The sequence below is a fragment of the Miscanthus floridulus genome, chromosome 4 (genome assembly GCF_019320115.1).
Source record: "Miscanthus floridulus cultivar M001 chromosome 4, ASM1932011v1, whole genome shotgun sequence".
Classification (NCBI taxonomy): domain Eukaryota; kingdom Viridiplantae; phylum Streptophyta; class Magnoliopsida; order Poales; family Poaceae; genus Miscanthus; species Miscanthus floridulus.
In genome coordinates this window covers 58,899,361-58,916,215 of record NC_089583.1, presented here as the reverse complement: position 1 = coordinate 58,916,215, position 16,855 = coordinate 58,899,361, and the positions used below count along the sequence as shown (strand labels likewise).

General features: G+C 45.6%; 1 pseudogene; it reads left to right on the top strand.

Annotated features, from left to right (window-relative positions):
- The first annotated feature begins 6,991 nt into the window (after positions 1-6,991).
- Positions 6,992-12,764, top strand: LOC136548536 (uncharacterized; annotated as a pseudogene).
- The last annotated feature ends 4,091 nt before the right edge of the window (positions 12,765-16,855 follow it).

Sequence of the window (16,855 nt, the reverse complement as noted above, 5' to 3'; positions counted from 1 at the left end):
CAAACAGTAGCAGACATATGTAAGTTTGTCACAGAGAGCGCATATGAAGGGAATACGTTCTTCAACAAGGAAGGTGACTTAGCGCGGGATCCAAAGTTCGAGAGGATCATAAACTGGAGCACGCACTTATGAATCTCGGATTACATTTTATCGGACCTCTTTCCCAAGAAAGGTTGATATGTATGACTATCCTTAGTTGCTCATGTATGAATGACGTGTGTTTGTAATGATGAAGACATCTCTAAAGTAATAACTTAAATGTTGATTCGTCGAACGAGAATGAATGTAATATATATTTGTCATCTATTTTTCTGCTTTATCCGTGTTTTCATTAGCGAAATTCAAATTCTAATTTTGAAAAAGCATTTTTTATCTAGAAACCATTAACCGAGGCGGACACTTAATAATAGCCACCTCGGTTAATATGTATTAACTGAGGCGGTTGTGTAAAGCCGACCGCCATGGTTAGTCGATTAACCAAGACGGCTAAGGCAACCACCTCGGTTAAGCCATGATTAACCGTGACCTTTTGGCCAAGGCGGTTGCAAAAACCGCCTCGGTTAACCCAAAATGCCCGTCACGGTTAAAAATATTGTAGTAGTGCGGGCCACCATAGGTCACGCCACCCCGGGGGACAGCTGGGTGACCCAGCGCTGGTCGGGGGTGCCACCCCTGGAGATGCGATGGTCGTGGCTACCATGGACTGCCGTCAACCGCACTCCATCCCCTCAGATGACCTCTGCCGATAGACGCCTCAAGCGCTTCACTGAGTGAGTTACAAAGGCGAGCCAGCTGCCACTCCTGGAGCTACCCCCGGAGATGATACGGCCCACGACGATCATCCACCGCCCACGCTCCCCAAAAGGAGCAAGCGGATAGTGGCGCAGAGCTTGTCACATATCCCGGCGTCCATGCGAGGTGAGCACAAATAAGATTTCTTTGGTCTCTATACTCAATGGCATCTTTGTGGCACCAATGAAGGGCCTATATATGAGGGTAGGTTCCACTAGATTATGTTCACTTTGGTTCACCTTTTTTTTGTTGTGCCAAGACTACAACACATGGGGCTTTCTTTAACGATCAGATACTGTCACTAACAAGGTTATTTTGTTTATAGCACATATTCTGTGACATCTCAGCGTCAGCGATGATAACCCTATCGTGACAGAAGGTGCATCTCATAGCACCTTGTATGACGTTACAAAGTAAAACGTCATCCATTTAATGGCAAGATCATTTTCGTGATAAACACCTATAAAAAAAACTAAACCTCTGGGGGTAAGACAACCCCCGGTATTGCCTCGAGAAGAACACATTCTCATATAAGTTCATAAAATCTCCAAACCCCTACCCCACCCACAGTACACATCGGTACCGTAGCCTATGTGACAACGATCACGACTGGGCCAGTTCTTATTAGACCTATGCTTTGGTGTGGGATAGACAAGAGGACTTTTTTAACCCTAGCTTAAAATTCGCTATACTTTGGCGTAGAATAGATGAGGGAACTTTTTTAACTCTAACCTAAAATTCGCTTCCACGGGAAGTCAAACTCAGAAGCAGAAGAGTACAACTCAGACCATCTAACCAACTAAGTTAGAAGCACTTTCGGATGCTCTAAATCGTCATAAAGAACGTCAATACGGCTTTTGACTCTCGTGCATATTATTCCGTACTCATTAAGATACTATTTGGCATGTCTTTTTTTTTTAAATGGTTTCACCTAAAAAGCTAGAGAAGACAGAAAAATCACAAAATCACGTTTAGGTGCCTTCACCCTTCTATCTAGTAAAAAACGGCTACAGCTTCTCTCGTATAGCCGCTCAGCTGCAGCTTTCCCGCAAAGCCGTTTATGAGCAGTGTTTGGCAGGGCTTTACCCGAAAAGCCAGAAAAACCAGAGCTAAAGCCGCCTGTGAAGCTAGCCCCGCCAAAGACGATCAAGGCATGGCATAAGCAATGATCGAAAGCCAAGTGATTGTGGTGGGATCCGATGGTTCGTTAATTCGTGATCCCTGAAGTTGCTCCCTGTACTTGATCTAGAAGACTGCATGCCGCGCGCATGTACCTGACCGATCGAAGTATTATATATAGCTCCGGTCCGATATGGCGATATCCAACCCGTCTGTCTAAACAAGCATCGGGCTTGTTCGTTTGTCTTAAATTTGGTTTGTTCGGCTTGTTTTTTCAGTCGGAACAGTGTTTTTCTCTCACAACAATTCAGTCGGAACAGTATTTTTCAGTCAGTTTCAGCCAAAATTCAGACCAGCCAAAATTCATCAGTTTTCTTATTAACGCTGCAGCCTGTAGCCTGTAGCCTGTGGGTGCAGGGCGTACACACATGGCGAGCAGCAGCCGCAGGGAGGGTACCCTAACACCAGACGATCCAGCAGACGTGAAAACTCGAGAAACCGCCGGAAGCGCAGAATGGAGGCCAAAGCATTACGTCCTGGCGGGCATGGTCATCATCCTCGCGGCCAGCACGGTGACCATCGTCACCTCCGTCGTCCTCCGCCCCGCGCGCATCCAGTTCTCCGTCGCCAACTTCACCATGTCCAACGCCGACAACGCCCAGCTGGCCTTCGATTTCGATCTCCTCGCCTACAACCCCAGCCGCCGCGCCGGGGTGATCTACCGCCACGTCGTGGTGAGCATGCAGCTGCGAAGGCGCGAGCGCCCGAGCGTGAGGAAGACATCGGTGCCCGGGACTGTGACGGACCATTTGCCGCTGCCCCAGGGGAGGAGTGCAAATTACAGGAGCATGGGCGTCAATGGCACCATTGATAACGACTTTTTTAGCATCTACAGTACGCGTCGTCGGTATCCACGACCATCATGGTCATTGCACAGGTTCAGTTCAAGGTTGGGCTCGTCAAATCGAGGCTCTACAGTATCAGGGTCTTGTGCTCGAGCATCGACAAGTTACACATCAGGATGCCGCCCTGCCAATGCCACCTGCTCTGCCTGATCCGAGCAACGCAGCTGCTATGCCAGCTTTGCTTGTATCGTTAACCGCTCGATCGATGATCGGTTTATTTGTTGCATATGGAGTCGTGTTTCCTTCCCTCCTCTGTTATCGTTGCCACTATATGTATTAACTACTGTACGTTGCAATTTAGAATTCAACTACCGGTATCTATATACAAATTTGAAGATACCGTTTAAAATGAAGATCTTCATTTCATTATATTCTGTTTGGACGAAATTTCAACTAAAAGACAATCATGTAAAGCTTAAATGGAGAGATGATGAGATTTCGTTTGCTACAAAAAACAAACTATTCAGCATCTTTTTCTCGGTTGCCACATAACACGCTTTGTTTGGAGGGTATCTGAAATTGCTTTTTCTTCACATCCACCAATTCTCCTTCTTGATTTTTTTGACACTTTGACTTCAACAAGTACATCACAATTTGCACTATCAAGTTTTGTGTGATAGTAACTGTAAACATTTGGTCTACGGTTCAGCCGAAATCTCTTTAAGCAAAAATATACAATTTTCTCATTTAGGTTCAAACCTCTCATCAGACATATTTCTAGTCCATCGACTGTTACAATCCTTCAGAGGCTATATGGTAATGATGATATGGGTTTTCTGAAGATGAACTGGAGCAGAGTTTTAAGAGCAATAACAAGCAATAAGAAGACAGGAACAAAATAGTATAGGAACTTCAGTTATTCATATTTGTCGTTCGAGACCTTTAGAGGGTTTATATATCCACCCTGATACCGACCTCAAGTCCAGCGCCGAGACACACACACTAGAGCCCAAGCCCATTTAGCCACTACTAGTCTTGAAATCCATCTTGACCCAAAGCGGGAGAGAGCGCAAACTGTGCCTGAACAGACAATGTCGATTGCCAAGTAGACAAATGTGCCTGAGAGAAAGCAAACTGTGAGAGAACATATGCTTTTTAGCTGGAAAACATGGATCACTAGATGAATCTGATAATCTAAAGGCAAATCCAATTTATAAGCCACTATATCAATGCTTTGGAGCACTATGAATGGACCAAAGTACTTATAGATATTCTGATTATTGCGTTGAGACCCTGAAGTTTGGACATAAGGACGTAGTTGAAGATAAACTCGATCACCCACATTGAATTATCGCTCAAAACAGTGTTTATCTGCTTGAGCCTTCATCCGATGTTGTGCACGTTGAAGCTATTTCTGAATAATCTTATTGAAAAGCTCTTTGTCCTTTAACCACGCCTCCAACTGAGGGATTAGAATGTTGCATGTGGTGGAGCAATGCCAAAATGCTGCAGAGGGTGACCATATAGGACCTCAAATATAGAGTGAAAGGTTTGTATTGTACCAAAACTCTGCCAATGGAAGGCACTTGCTCTATTGCTTTGGACAAGAGCTCATTGAACAGCTCAAGAAGGCCTCTAAGTATTGGTTCAACCTCTATGTCTGGCCGTCTGTTTGAGGATGATGAGATAAACTCATGATCAGTTGAGTGTCAGTGAGTTTGAAGAGCTCCTACCATAGTGAGCTTGTAAAGATTGTCCCAATTAGTGATGATGGTCTAAGGAAGCCCATGGAGTTTGTAAATGTTGTTGATATAAATTTTTACACTGTTAGAGCAGTGAATGGATGAGATAATGGAACAAAATGTCCATATTCGCTAAACTTGTCAATGACCACAAGAATGACTTCAAATTTGTTAAAGACTGGAAGCCATTCCACAATATCCATACTGACAACTGTCTAGGACTACTGAGGAATAGGCAAGGGCTGCAAAAGTCTAGAAAGTTTGGTATGTTCAACCTTTGCTTGTTGGCGGATAGTGTAGCTAGTCACAAACCCTTTGATTATCTTCTTCATTTGGGTGCATGCAAACAAGCTCTTGATTTTATGATACGAGCTGTGAAATCCTAAGTGCCCCCCCTATGCCACTATCATCCAGTGCCTGCATCACATGTTGTTGGGCTAATAAGTTGTTGGCCCCCAACCATACTCGCCCTTCGTATTTAATGACTCCTTGATCCAAGGAAAATCCATTAGCATTAGTAGGAGATAGGCAGATAGCCAACTTAGTGAGCAACTATTTGTGGGTGTTCTAGGTGATGGTATCTTACCGATTTTAGAGCAATCCGCCGATGTGTGTCTTCCTGACAATTCTTTCGAGGAAGAAGGTGTTCATAGGTCTATATGTCAAAAACAAAAACACCGGATAGTCCGGCTTGCATTTATTGGACCTACAAGTCAAGACGCTAACAGCGGTACAGTGCCGATCGCGTGTGTTTTGAAACCATTGCTGGATGGTCCGGTGTTCACAGTTTCTGTGACCTGCATTCTACCTGTTCTAGCGTTTTGGTGTGACTTGCTTCAACAGAATGTTTCTAAAAAAATCATAGAATTGATGCCCAATCAACTAGCTACCTTCCTGGCGATCCTTTCATGATCGTTCCGTGTGCTGCAAGGCCAAGTGTCTTTCTTTTTTCTTTGTTTGACCGATACTCCTTTAGACTTTAGTTTCTTTGGCACACTTTTCTTTTCCTTAGGTAGATTTATGTTTTACTTTTTCTAATGAATTAATAAAGCACCCTTTGATTTAAGCAAGTGCGTTAATAAAGAAGTAAAGAACAAACAAGGATGGAAACAATCTTTAATCATGATTCATGCATGCCATGCACTCGGCAAAAGGAACATTCAGAACTCACCATATCCAAAACTAACGGCAGCAAATCAGAAAGTGTTGCATCCAACAATTATAATATTAAAAAGACTTGCTCAGCTATTATATTGCGGGGCCCAAAAGAATAAAGATGCGCCCACCATGTATGATGTAACCGACAATGTATGATCGTAAAATCCATTTTGTTTTGGAAAAGACAAAAAGCTAAATATGCATTTTTCTTTAAAGATCCATAGAACAGACGTTAGACGCTGTCATACAATACACACTCTTTTGTGAGTATATATAGGATTCTATCTTTTCATTTCGACATTCCGTAATCTTATATTGAATATTTTAGTTACTAAATGAACTCAAATGAAAAAGGTTTCAACTACAAAGTGTTAAATCTTGTCAAGCACTATAACTTTGGTATAGGACATGCCTTCATCTATGATTTGTTTGAAAATTTTGAAATTTAAATCTCAAAATATGTGAATTTAAGAAAATATTCGAAACTCTAAACAACTTCAAATCAAAAAAACATATCAACAAGGAACTTGCAGGTCGACCATTACAACTTTGGTATTAACCATGTGAACATTCAAGGTCCCTTGGAAATTCTAAATTTTGAATTTCAAAATCTAACAACTTAAAACACTTATTGGGACTCTAAAAAACATTTGCAAAATCAACTACAAAATTGTAGATGGTATTGAGAACTAGGTATAGATCATGTCAACATCCAAGGTTGTTTGAAAATTTTGAATTTCAACATCCGAGAACTTCAAACAACATTTTGGAACCCTAAACAATTTCAAATAAAAAACTTCTAAGCTACAAAGTTATAGATTGCATCGAGAGCTACAATTTTGATATAAAGTTCGCCTTGATTCAACTTCATACGAAAAAGTTATGAATTACTTTTTGATGCATATATTTTTAGAGGCGGACATTTAGAATGTCTGTCTCTGTTAATAGTCATTTTCAGAGTCAAGCATCGGAGACAAACATCTTAGGATGCCCGTCTTTGTTAATAGTCGATTAACAGCCTGGAGGTCACTTGACCATTTATAGAGATGGTCCCTAGACGTACTTAATCAGAGAGATTGTCTTCTAAAATATTTTTTCTGGTAATGTAACATGCTATTTTTTTAATAGGATCTATAATAATATGAGGCATATATTTCGAGAACTTAAAGTTATGGTTGAAAAATCATATGATGGAAGCTCATTGAAACACACACATATTATATAGGTGTTGTATGATGCTCAACAGAACCACAAAACCCTCGCGCAAGACTTCTCTTATCCTTATATGGATCAGTGAGCGTTCACCCAAGCAAGCAGCCAGCATCCCTTAGCGTCATGGAGCCCCTGTATGTTCGTAGTAACCTATCGTTGGTTTGTGACACACACAACATCAGCATCTTCAAGAACCTGACGGACTCGTATATCGACCAACAAAATCACACGGCCATTTTGTCCACCTCCTTCATCATGTTCGTCCTCACTGCTCTCTTCTTCAACCTCAACCTCTTCAGCGGGCTGTCACACGTCAGTGCCATCCTCGACCCCAAGGTCCGGCTTGGCCTCACCTCGGCGCTCTCGCTGTTCCTTCCCGTCATGTCCTACCTCTTCTCGGAGGCCAAGAATAGCAAGGGCAACGACACCTCGGAGCTCCCGCTGAGGGCACGGTTCATCCTCATCTGGATGCTCCATGTAGAGCTCCTCCGCAAGAAGGTGGAGGCGATCAAAATGCAGGGATACTCGGGTACCATCGAGCGTGCCGAGCGCGTGCTCTGGCTCGGTGGCCTCGTCTTCTCCAACCTGCAAGGAACCGGCAGGAGGGCGATGACGGGCATCCTCTGGCTCCTCTGTGCCACCAAGCTGGTGCAGAGGATCTCCTTCGCCGAGGTGGGCAAACCTTCGCTCGCCTTGGGCAAGAACGCCCGGGTCATCACCTCCTACATGGCTCAGCTGCTACAGAAAGAACAGCAGGGGCACCGGTTCCGACCGGAAGATGGGGACGAGCTGCTGAAGCGATGCGCGTACGCGGTCATGGAGGAAGACAGCGTGGTGGTTGAAGCTATCCCGAGTGGGTACAGGCTCAAAGACGAAGGCGATGGCAAAATCTGGAGGCTCGCGGAGACCGATCCTCTGCTCGCTTCTCTCGACCGAAGCCACCGGCTGAGGCGGCTCTGCCTGTCCTTTTCGCTCTTCAAGCTGCTGCGCCGGAGGCTGGAGCGCCTTCCGGCGGCAACTCCGGCAGAGACCCGGAGCTACCGGGAAATCATCCTTAGAGGCTTGTACGACAAGTACTCCAGGCACGGGCAAGGAGGAGGCGCGGCGGCGGAGGTGACGTTCCAGGTGACAAACGACGAGCTCAACTTCCTGTGCGAATATTACTCCCCGTCGTCCGGGCGAGCCCTTTCTTCTTGATCGCCAACTACTTCCTCCTCCCACTCGTGGTGTTCGTCCTGTGCCTCGTGCTCATTGTTCTGTGCGGCAACGGCGACGTCCCGTTTGTTAGGGTTTAGTCCCATATTATGTAGCGATGGTGGAGGAGCACAACATATAAGACGAAAAAAACACCTACCTATCAGGCTAGTCTTTTGGGTTGGGAAATCCCAAGGTCTTATATATTGTAGCTCCGGTGGATCTGGGACCTGTGGAAGCACAGGCTCGTGGTAATGAGCCGGGCCGGCTGTAAGCCAGCTCCAAGATCGTGATCATGAACTCGATGGTCACCACCAGTTCCAACAATTGGTATCATAAGTCCATGGTCAAGAAAAGCTAAACCCAACAAAAAAAAAATCTCGAGCGTTATAGACCGGCTATAAGTCAGCTCCAATATCGTGAACTCGGTGATCACCACCGGTTCCAACAATTGGTATCATGAGCCCATGGTCAAGAAAAGTTGAACCCAACAAAAAAAAATCTCGAGTGTCACAACATGGCGGGGGCACCCCGATGTGGGGGCACCCCGATATGAGACTAAGGGGGAGATTGTTGGGGTTCAGTCCCACAGCCGGGCCGGCTGTAAGCCAGCTCTAAGATCGTGATCGTAAACTCGGTGGTCATCACCGGTTCCAACAATTGGTATTATGAGTCCATGCTCAAGAAAAGCTAAACCCAACAAAAAAAAATCTCGAGCGTCACAGACCGACTATAAGCCAGCTCCAAGATCGTGAACTCGGTGGTCACCACCGGTTCCAACAATTAGTATCATGGATGTGGGACTAAGGGGGAGATTGTTGGGGTTCAGTCCCACAACGTGTAGCGATGGTGGGGGGAGCACAACATATAAGGTGGAGGCTTGGGTTGGGAAGGCCCAAGGCCTTATATGTTGTAGCTTCGGTGTACCTGGGACCTGTGAGAGCGCAGGCTCGTGGTAACGAGCCGGACCCGGCTGTAAGTCAACTCCAAGATCGTGAAATCGGTGGTCACCACCAGTTCCAGCAATTGGTATCATGAGACCATGGTCAGAAAAGTTAAACCCAATAAAAAATCTCGAGCGTCACACATATGGCGTGGGCAACCCGATGTGTGACTAAGGGGGAGATTGTTGGGGTTTAGTTCCACATCGTGTAGCGATATGATGGTGGGGGAGCACAACATATAAGGCGAAAGAAACCCCCAACTATCAGACTAGTCTTTTAGGTTGAGTAAGGCCCAAAGGCCTTATATGTTGTAGCTCCGGTGGACCTAGGACCTGTGGGAGCGCAGGCTCGTGGTAACGAGTCAGGCCGGCTGTATGCCAGCTCCAAGATCGTGAACTCGATGGTCACCACCAGTTCCAACAATTGATATCAACAGCCCATGGTAAAAAAAAAGCTAAACTCGATAAAAAAATCTCGAGCGTCACATATGGCGGGGGTACCCCAATGTGTGACTAAGGGAGAGATTGTTGGGGTTTAGTCCCACATCGTGTAGCGATGATAAGAGAGCACAACATATAAGGTGGAAGAAACCCCCACCTATAAGGCTAGTCTTTTTGGTTGAAAAGGTCCAAAGACCTTATATGTTGCAGCTCTAGTGAACTAGGACTTGTAGGAGTGCAACCTCATGATAACGAGCCAGCCAGCTCTCCGCAGCATACACAGCGACAACTACTTCACTTTCTTAGGCGCCATCCAGATGACTCGATGCCTGCGACGGGTGTTCAAGTACCCCGTAGTGTTCTTCTGCACCGTTGACTTCGCCATCACCTCGCTCCTTTTCCTCATGTTCATCTACGAGGAGGTGTGGGAGTTCTTCGTCTTCCTGCTCTCCGACTGGTTCCTAGTGTCGCTGATCTGCATGTACACAGTCAAACCCCAGTGGCGCAACAGCCGCGCCTTGGGCTGCGCCATCCGCTGCATCCTGTTGGGACGAAGCCTGATAAGCCGCCCAGGCATCAGGTTCAACCAGTTCTCCGATAAAGGTTCTGCGGGCTGACGATGCCGGCCCATCTCCCGCTCAAAGCTTCGCTCCTCGGTCCGGCCATTCCAGTGCCCAAACAAGTGAAGCATTCCATCATGGATTACTTCACCAGGCTGTACGACGCTGATGGAAGCTACACCTCTCTTACTCTCAGCAACGGAAGGTCCGCACTGGTGGCGGGCCATTCCGACCTGCCGTTCTGCGACAACGACAGCGTCGCCGAGGTTATCCTCACCTGGCACGTCGCCACCATCCTCCTGGAGGTAAACCATCCACCACCTCCTCAGGCTCAGGCTCAGGGTGGTCACACTATCACCAACAATGTGGCCACGACGCTATCCAAGTACTGCGCTTACTTGGTGGCCTTCCACCCTGAGCTGCTCCCGGACAACCAGGAGAGCACGGAACGCGTGTTCAAGGCACTACCAGAGACCGGCTCTTTATCGAGTGCCACATGGTTTGCCGAGTGTTTTTTTCAGGCACTCGGCAAAGACGTCTTTGTCGAGTGTTTTTTTTTTTTACACTCGGCAAAGAGTCTCTTTGCCGAGTGTTTTTTTAACACTCGGCAAAGAGTCTCTTTGCCGAATGTTTTTTTTACACTCGGTAAAGAGTCTCTTTGCCGAGTGTTTTTTTTTTACATTCGGCAAAGAGCTTATTTGCCGAGTGTTATTTTTTTTTACACTCGGCAAAGAAAATTTCAAAGCACATTTTGAAGCAGTAAATTAATTCAAATCAAAAAGTTTTCAACTACAAAGTTGTATAACTCATCAAGATGTACAATGTTTGTTTTGGTCTTTTCTTCATACGACAAAGTGAAAATAAATTTATTCACAAATCTAACATATCTCTCTGGTAGTTTATGAAACTACATAGATATATAAGATTTGTGAACAATGTTAGAACGACCATGTCGGATGAACAGATGATCAAACAACCAAAATAAACTTTGTAGATCTCGAAAAGTTATAAAACTTTGTAATTGCAACTTTTTGATTTGAAAACATTTTGTCATGCAAAACTGTGTTTGAATTTCAAAATTTTAAAATTCAAATTTTGTAAATGACCTTGGATGGAAAAACTTCCTAAACTAAAAGTGTAGATCTCGAAAAGTTATGAAACTTTGTAGTTGGCAACTTTTTGATTTGAAAACATTTTGTCATGCAAAACTGTGTTTGAATTTCAAAATTTTAAAATTCAAATTTTGTAAACGACCTCGGATGGAAAAACTTCCTAAACTAAAAGTGTAGATCTCGAAAAGTTATGAAACATTGTAGTTCACAACTTTTTGATTTGAAAACATTTTGTCATGCAAAACTGTGTTTGAATTTCAAAATTTTAAAATTCAAATTTTGTAAACGACCTCGGATGGAAAAACTTCCTAAACTAAAAGTGTAGATCTCAAAAAGTTATGAAACTTTGTAGTTTACAACTTTTTTATTTGAATTCGTTTAGGGCCTCAAACATGCAATTTACACTCAATTTAGTATAATATATTGGGAACTAAAACGAAATTCAGACACAAGTGAGAGTGTAGTGTAGTGGTAGAGGAGGTACGTGCACAGCGGGAGGTCTCGGGTCCAAATCGCGTCGGCCGTGTAGCCATGAAATTCATGCAAAAAAATATCAGAGATGGGTGGGCGCTGGCCGATGGGGGCCTCCATTGATAAAAAAAATTCCATTTTTTTGGTAAAAATCTCATTTTTTCGGTTTCAACTTTGCCGAGTGTCGGGCACTCGGCAAAGGCTTTGCCGAGTGTCGCCCGATAAAAGACACTCGGCAAAGTTGGCTTCGCCGTCACTGTTTTTGGCGAGTGCTGTTCGCCGAGTGTTATACTCGGCGAACCATTTGCCGAGTGTTTTATGTATTTTGCCGAGTGTTTCGGACACTCGGCAAACTACAGGAGTCCGATAGTGAGGGCTTCAAGGCTGAGCTGTATGACCTACTTGGGTTCTGGGGCTACTACTTCTCACCGTGCAGGCGCACCAGGTACGGCAAGATCATGTCAAGCAAGCCGGTGTTGGAAGACGAAACTAAGGCGGCGACGGCAAGAACAACGGCGACGGCGGCGGTCGTGCACAAGGGCGTTTACTGGAAGAGAAAGCCACTGCCAATCCTCATGAACAGGAGGGCGTGTGGAAGGTACTGGCCAACCTTTGGGTCGAGCTCTTTGTGTACATTGCAGCCTCCAGCGACGAGCACTATCGGATAGAGCATCTTTGCTGAGGACCTGAGAATTTGCCAAGGAAAAATACTCGGGCACTCGGCAAAGAGTCTTTGCCGAGGGCCAGACCCTCGGCAAAGAACAGCCCTCGGCAAAAACTCTTTGCCGAGGGCCAAACCCTCGGCAAAGACAAGCACACGGCAACAATAATTATTTGCCGAAGGCTAAACCCTCGACAAAGGGCCGGCCCTCGGCAACACCGCCTGACACGACGTTCATCCCCTGCCGTCAATCTTTGTCGAGGGCATCACCGTTAGGCCCTCAGCAAAGACTTTTTAACCGTTTTTGAAAATTTTCTTTTAAAAAATTCTTTGCTGAGTGCCCCTAGACCAGCACTCGGCAAAGACAGTCTTTGCCGAGTGCCAAGCTGGCACTCGGCAAATTTTCTTTTTTTATTTTTTTGACCCCAATTTTTTTGTTGGGCCCGCCTACATTGTTTATAACTTCATGTTCAAATTTGGTGCTTTTTCTAGTTTTTTTGTTATATTTGGTTGATTAATTTGATTATGTTGAATTTTTATATATAATTCAAATTTGAACTGCAAGTGCATGGAATATTGTAATCTAGTGCTTCAAAAAATGTTATTCATGGTATTTGGTGTATGTTGAGTCTCTATCCACGAACTCGCATCAAATTTCACGCATCTTCTTCACGTAACATGACAAGCCACTTGCCGGAAAAGTGTTTTAAAATTATATAAAGTCCATACGAAGTCCAAAAATCACGAAACTTGTCGAGGTGTCATGTTATCACATGTGTAGGCTGTGGTAAAAAAATAAGAATGTTTCGAGCAAGTTGCGACGTCAGATGCATAAAACCCAGACATCTCCACATGTGATCACATGTGGAGATATCTGACTTTTAGGCATCCGACGTCACAACTTGCTTCAAACTTTCTCAATTTTTTACCACGGCCTCCACATGCGATAACAAGACACCTCGATAAGTTTCGTGATTTTCAGACTTCATTTGGATTTTATATAATTTAAATACACTTTTCCCACAAGTACATCGTCATGTTACGACAACAAGATGCTCGTAATTTCATGCGAGTTCTTGGATACGGCCTCAACATACGCCAAACATCATGAATACCATTTTTGAATGACCAAATTCCATTATTTCATGTACATGCAGTTCAAATTTAAAATAGTCAGAAAAATTCAACGAAACAAAACTAATTAAGGAAATAAAGTAAAAAACTAAAAATTGTCCCAAATTTTGAAATGGAGTTGTAATTACTGTGGCAAGGCCCTAGGAAAAAAATGGGGCGAAAAAAACAAAAAAATTAATTTACCGAGTGCCAACCTTGGCACTCGGCAAAGAAGCCTTTGCCAAGCGCTAGGTCACAGGGCGCAAGACAAAGAATTTTAAAAATAAAAAATAAAAAAACCTATGCCAAGTGCCACTAGGCCTGGCACTCGGCAAATCTTTTAACCTAAAGGCCCAGAATGGGCCGGCCCAACCCCACCCCCTTCTCACTCGTCTCCCACCTGCCCCCGCGTTGCCGCGCCCCCACCCCCGTCCCGGCAGCGCTCGCCCCAACGGCCCCGCGCCCCCGCCCCGACGGCCCCATGCCCCCGCCCCGACAGCCCCGTGTCCTCGCCCCGGTGGCCCCGCGCTCGTGCCCCGGTGGCCCTGTGCCCGCGCCCCGAGTCCTCGGCCGCCGCCCCAAGCTCGCCGGCGCCCTAGGCTCCGAGCTCCTCAGGGACAACGACCCGGCCGGCCCCGAGCTCCCCCGTCGGCCTCGAGCTCCACCGGCCCCGCCGTGCCCTGTGGCCGGCCAGCAGAGAGAGAAGGAGAGGAGCAAGGGGAAGAAAGAGAAGGGGAGGAAGAGGAAGAAAGAGAAGGGGGAGGAGGAAGAAGAGGAAGGTGCTGACCCGACCGCCCGTCGATCCTCGCGCCGTTCCGACCGCCCGTTGATCCTCGCGCTGCTGCGGTCATCCCCGCCGTCGTCGCCGACCCTCGCTCTTGCCGTTCTTGCCGCCAAGGTAAGCCCTACCCTTGTAGTGTTAGTAGTAGTAGTAGTTAGTAGTGTTAGTAGTAGTTAGTTGTAGTGTTAGTAGTAGTAGTTAGTAGTGTTAGTTGTATTGTTAGTTGTAGTAGTTAGTAGTGTTAGTTGTAGGGTTAGTAGTAGTAGTTAGTAAGTAGTAGTGGTTGTTAGTAGTAGTTAGTAGTGTTAGTTGTAGGCTTAGTAGTAGTAGTAGTTAGTAAATAGTAGTAGTTAGTAAGTAGTAGTGGTTAGTAGTAGTAGTAGTTGTTAATAGTTAAGTAGTTCTTAGTATTAGTACTGTTAGTAGTTAAGTAGTTGTTAGTAGTAGTGTTAGTAGTAGTTGTAGGGTTAGTCGTAATTGTTGTTGTACTACAATATTTTCATCTGCATAGAAAGAGAACTAAAGTACATGGCTCCTCTTGATATATTGGTGGTTGTTGGCCTACGTGCCCATGTTTGGTATATATATGGTTGTTGGCCTTTGTGCCATGTTTTTTACAGGTTTTGGGAACCTCCCCGTGCAGGGGAGGTGCTGCCGAAATTTTGAGTCGACACTAACCATTTTTGCCCTTTTTTGCAGGAGGACCTGTGGGAGGGACTCAGCGACCCTGATCGTCTTCATCGGCGCTGCGGGTCTTCCTGCACCGCGTCGACTCACCACTGCACCGACTCTCCACCGCCCCGCTACCCTGACCTCATCGGCACCCTAGGTATAACCCTCTATCCGTATGTGGTCTTTGGTCGCGTAACCTAGTTAGGTGTCTCCCGTCCGAAAGAGATACGGTTGGAGGTATACAAATCTTTGTATATCTGCGACCGTATCTGTTTCGGATTGTCCACATTTTTTGGACAGCCCACGGATACGTAGATGTGTTAGTTTTCATGGTCCGCTCTGGTCCGAGATGGTGTTTCGGCATCACCCCCTGTTGTTCTCCAGATACACACTCTCCCTTGTAGGACGTGCATCGAGAGAACAGCGAGGAGGTGCTGCCGAAATTCTATCTCGGATAGGAAGCGAAGCATGGAAACTAACCTCATCTACGCATCCGCGGGTGGGATTAGGACCTATCCTCACCTATTAGAGAGTAGGAACACCGCATAGATGCAATTGATGGTTACATTACTATGTGTTGTATATGTGGAAGGATGGAAGACCGTCAGTGGATGTACACGGGCCGAAGAAGCAAGAGTGACTTTGACATTGAGTGGGTGAATGGGACAGATGCTTTCTTGGAACATGCATGGAGCTCAGGGTGTAGCTAAAGGACATTCTAAACTTTGGTGTCCCTATAGCAAATGTGACAACAACAGAAGGGTAGACAAGATGACCATGGGTAAACATCTTGTGTACAATGGTTATACGGATGGCTACCACCGGTGGATCCACCATGGTGAAGCAGATCGTATAAGAGCAGAGGTGGTGAGACCACACCTTGAGGCTTTTGATGATGATGCCGGAGTAGCAGACATGCTAGATGACACTCACCAAGCTCACTTCATAGAAGGACGTGAGAAGGAGGAGATGGAGAAAGCCGCTAAGGCCTTCTACGAAATGTTGGACTCAGCATAGAAACCCCTTCATGAGAGTACAACGATTTCTCAGCTGGATGCCATTGAACGTGTTATGGGGTTGAAGGCCGAGTGAAATCTGAGTCGCGAAGGCTTTGATAAGATGTTGGCTGTGTTTGGCAGCATGCTACTAGAGAAGCACATTCCGCCGAAGAACTTGCACGAGTCAGAGAAACTACTTCGTATGCTTAAGATGCCATATGACAAGATACATGTTTGTCCGAAGGGGTGCGTCTTATTTAGGAAAGATCACAAGGATGCAAAGTACTGTCCGAAGTGTAAATCCTCAAGGTACCAGGAGGTAGACTCTAGAGATGGCCTAAAGAGGCAGCTTATGATCCCCGTGAAGTCCTACAGCACCTTCCGTTTGTGCCGAGGATCCTATAGCTTTTCATGATCGAGGAATTCGCGAAATAGATGACATGGCATAAAGAAGGTGTATGGTACAAGCCATGGACGATGGTGCATCCGTCCGATGCCGAAGCATGGATGTACTTTAATGACAAACATCCTAACAAAGCAGCTGAGGCTCGTAATGTACGTGTCATGCTTGCAACAGATGGGTTCAATCCTTATGGACAGTTGTCTGCCCCATACACATGTTGGCCCGTGTTTGTTATCCCCCTAAATCTCCCCCCCTGGCATCTCCTTTCAACGGCATAACGTCTTCTTGTCGTTGATAATTCCTAGACACCCGAGGAGTAATATGGGTGTGTACATGGAGCCTATGATTGATGAATTGATCGATGCTTGGGAGAAGGGGGTATGGACATATGACCGAGCTACAAAATCATCCTTCAAGATGCATGTTTGGTACCACTACTCCCTACATGACTTCCTAGCGTATGGGTTATTCGCCGCCTGATGTGTCCATGGGAAGTTCCCGTGCCCAATATGCAAGGAAGCTGTGAGGTTCATTTGGTTGAAGAAGGGTGGCAAGTATTCGTCGTTCGACAAGGCATCGTCAATTCCTCCCTTCTAACCATCCATTTAGACAAGACATTAAGAACTTTATGAAAGGTG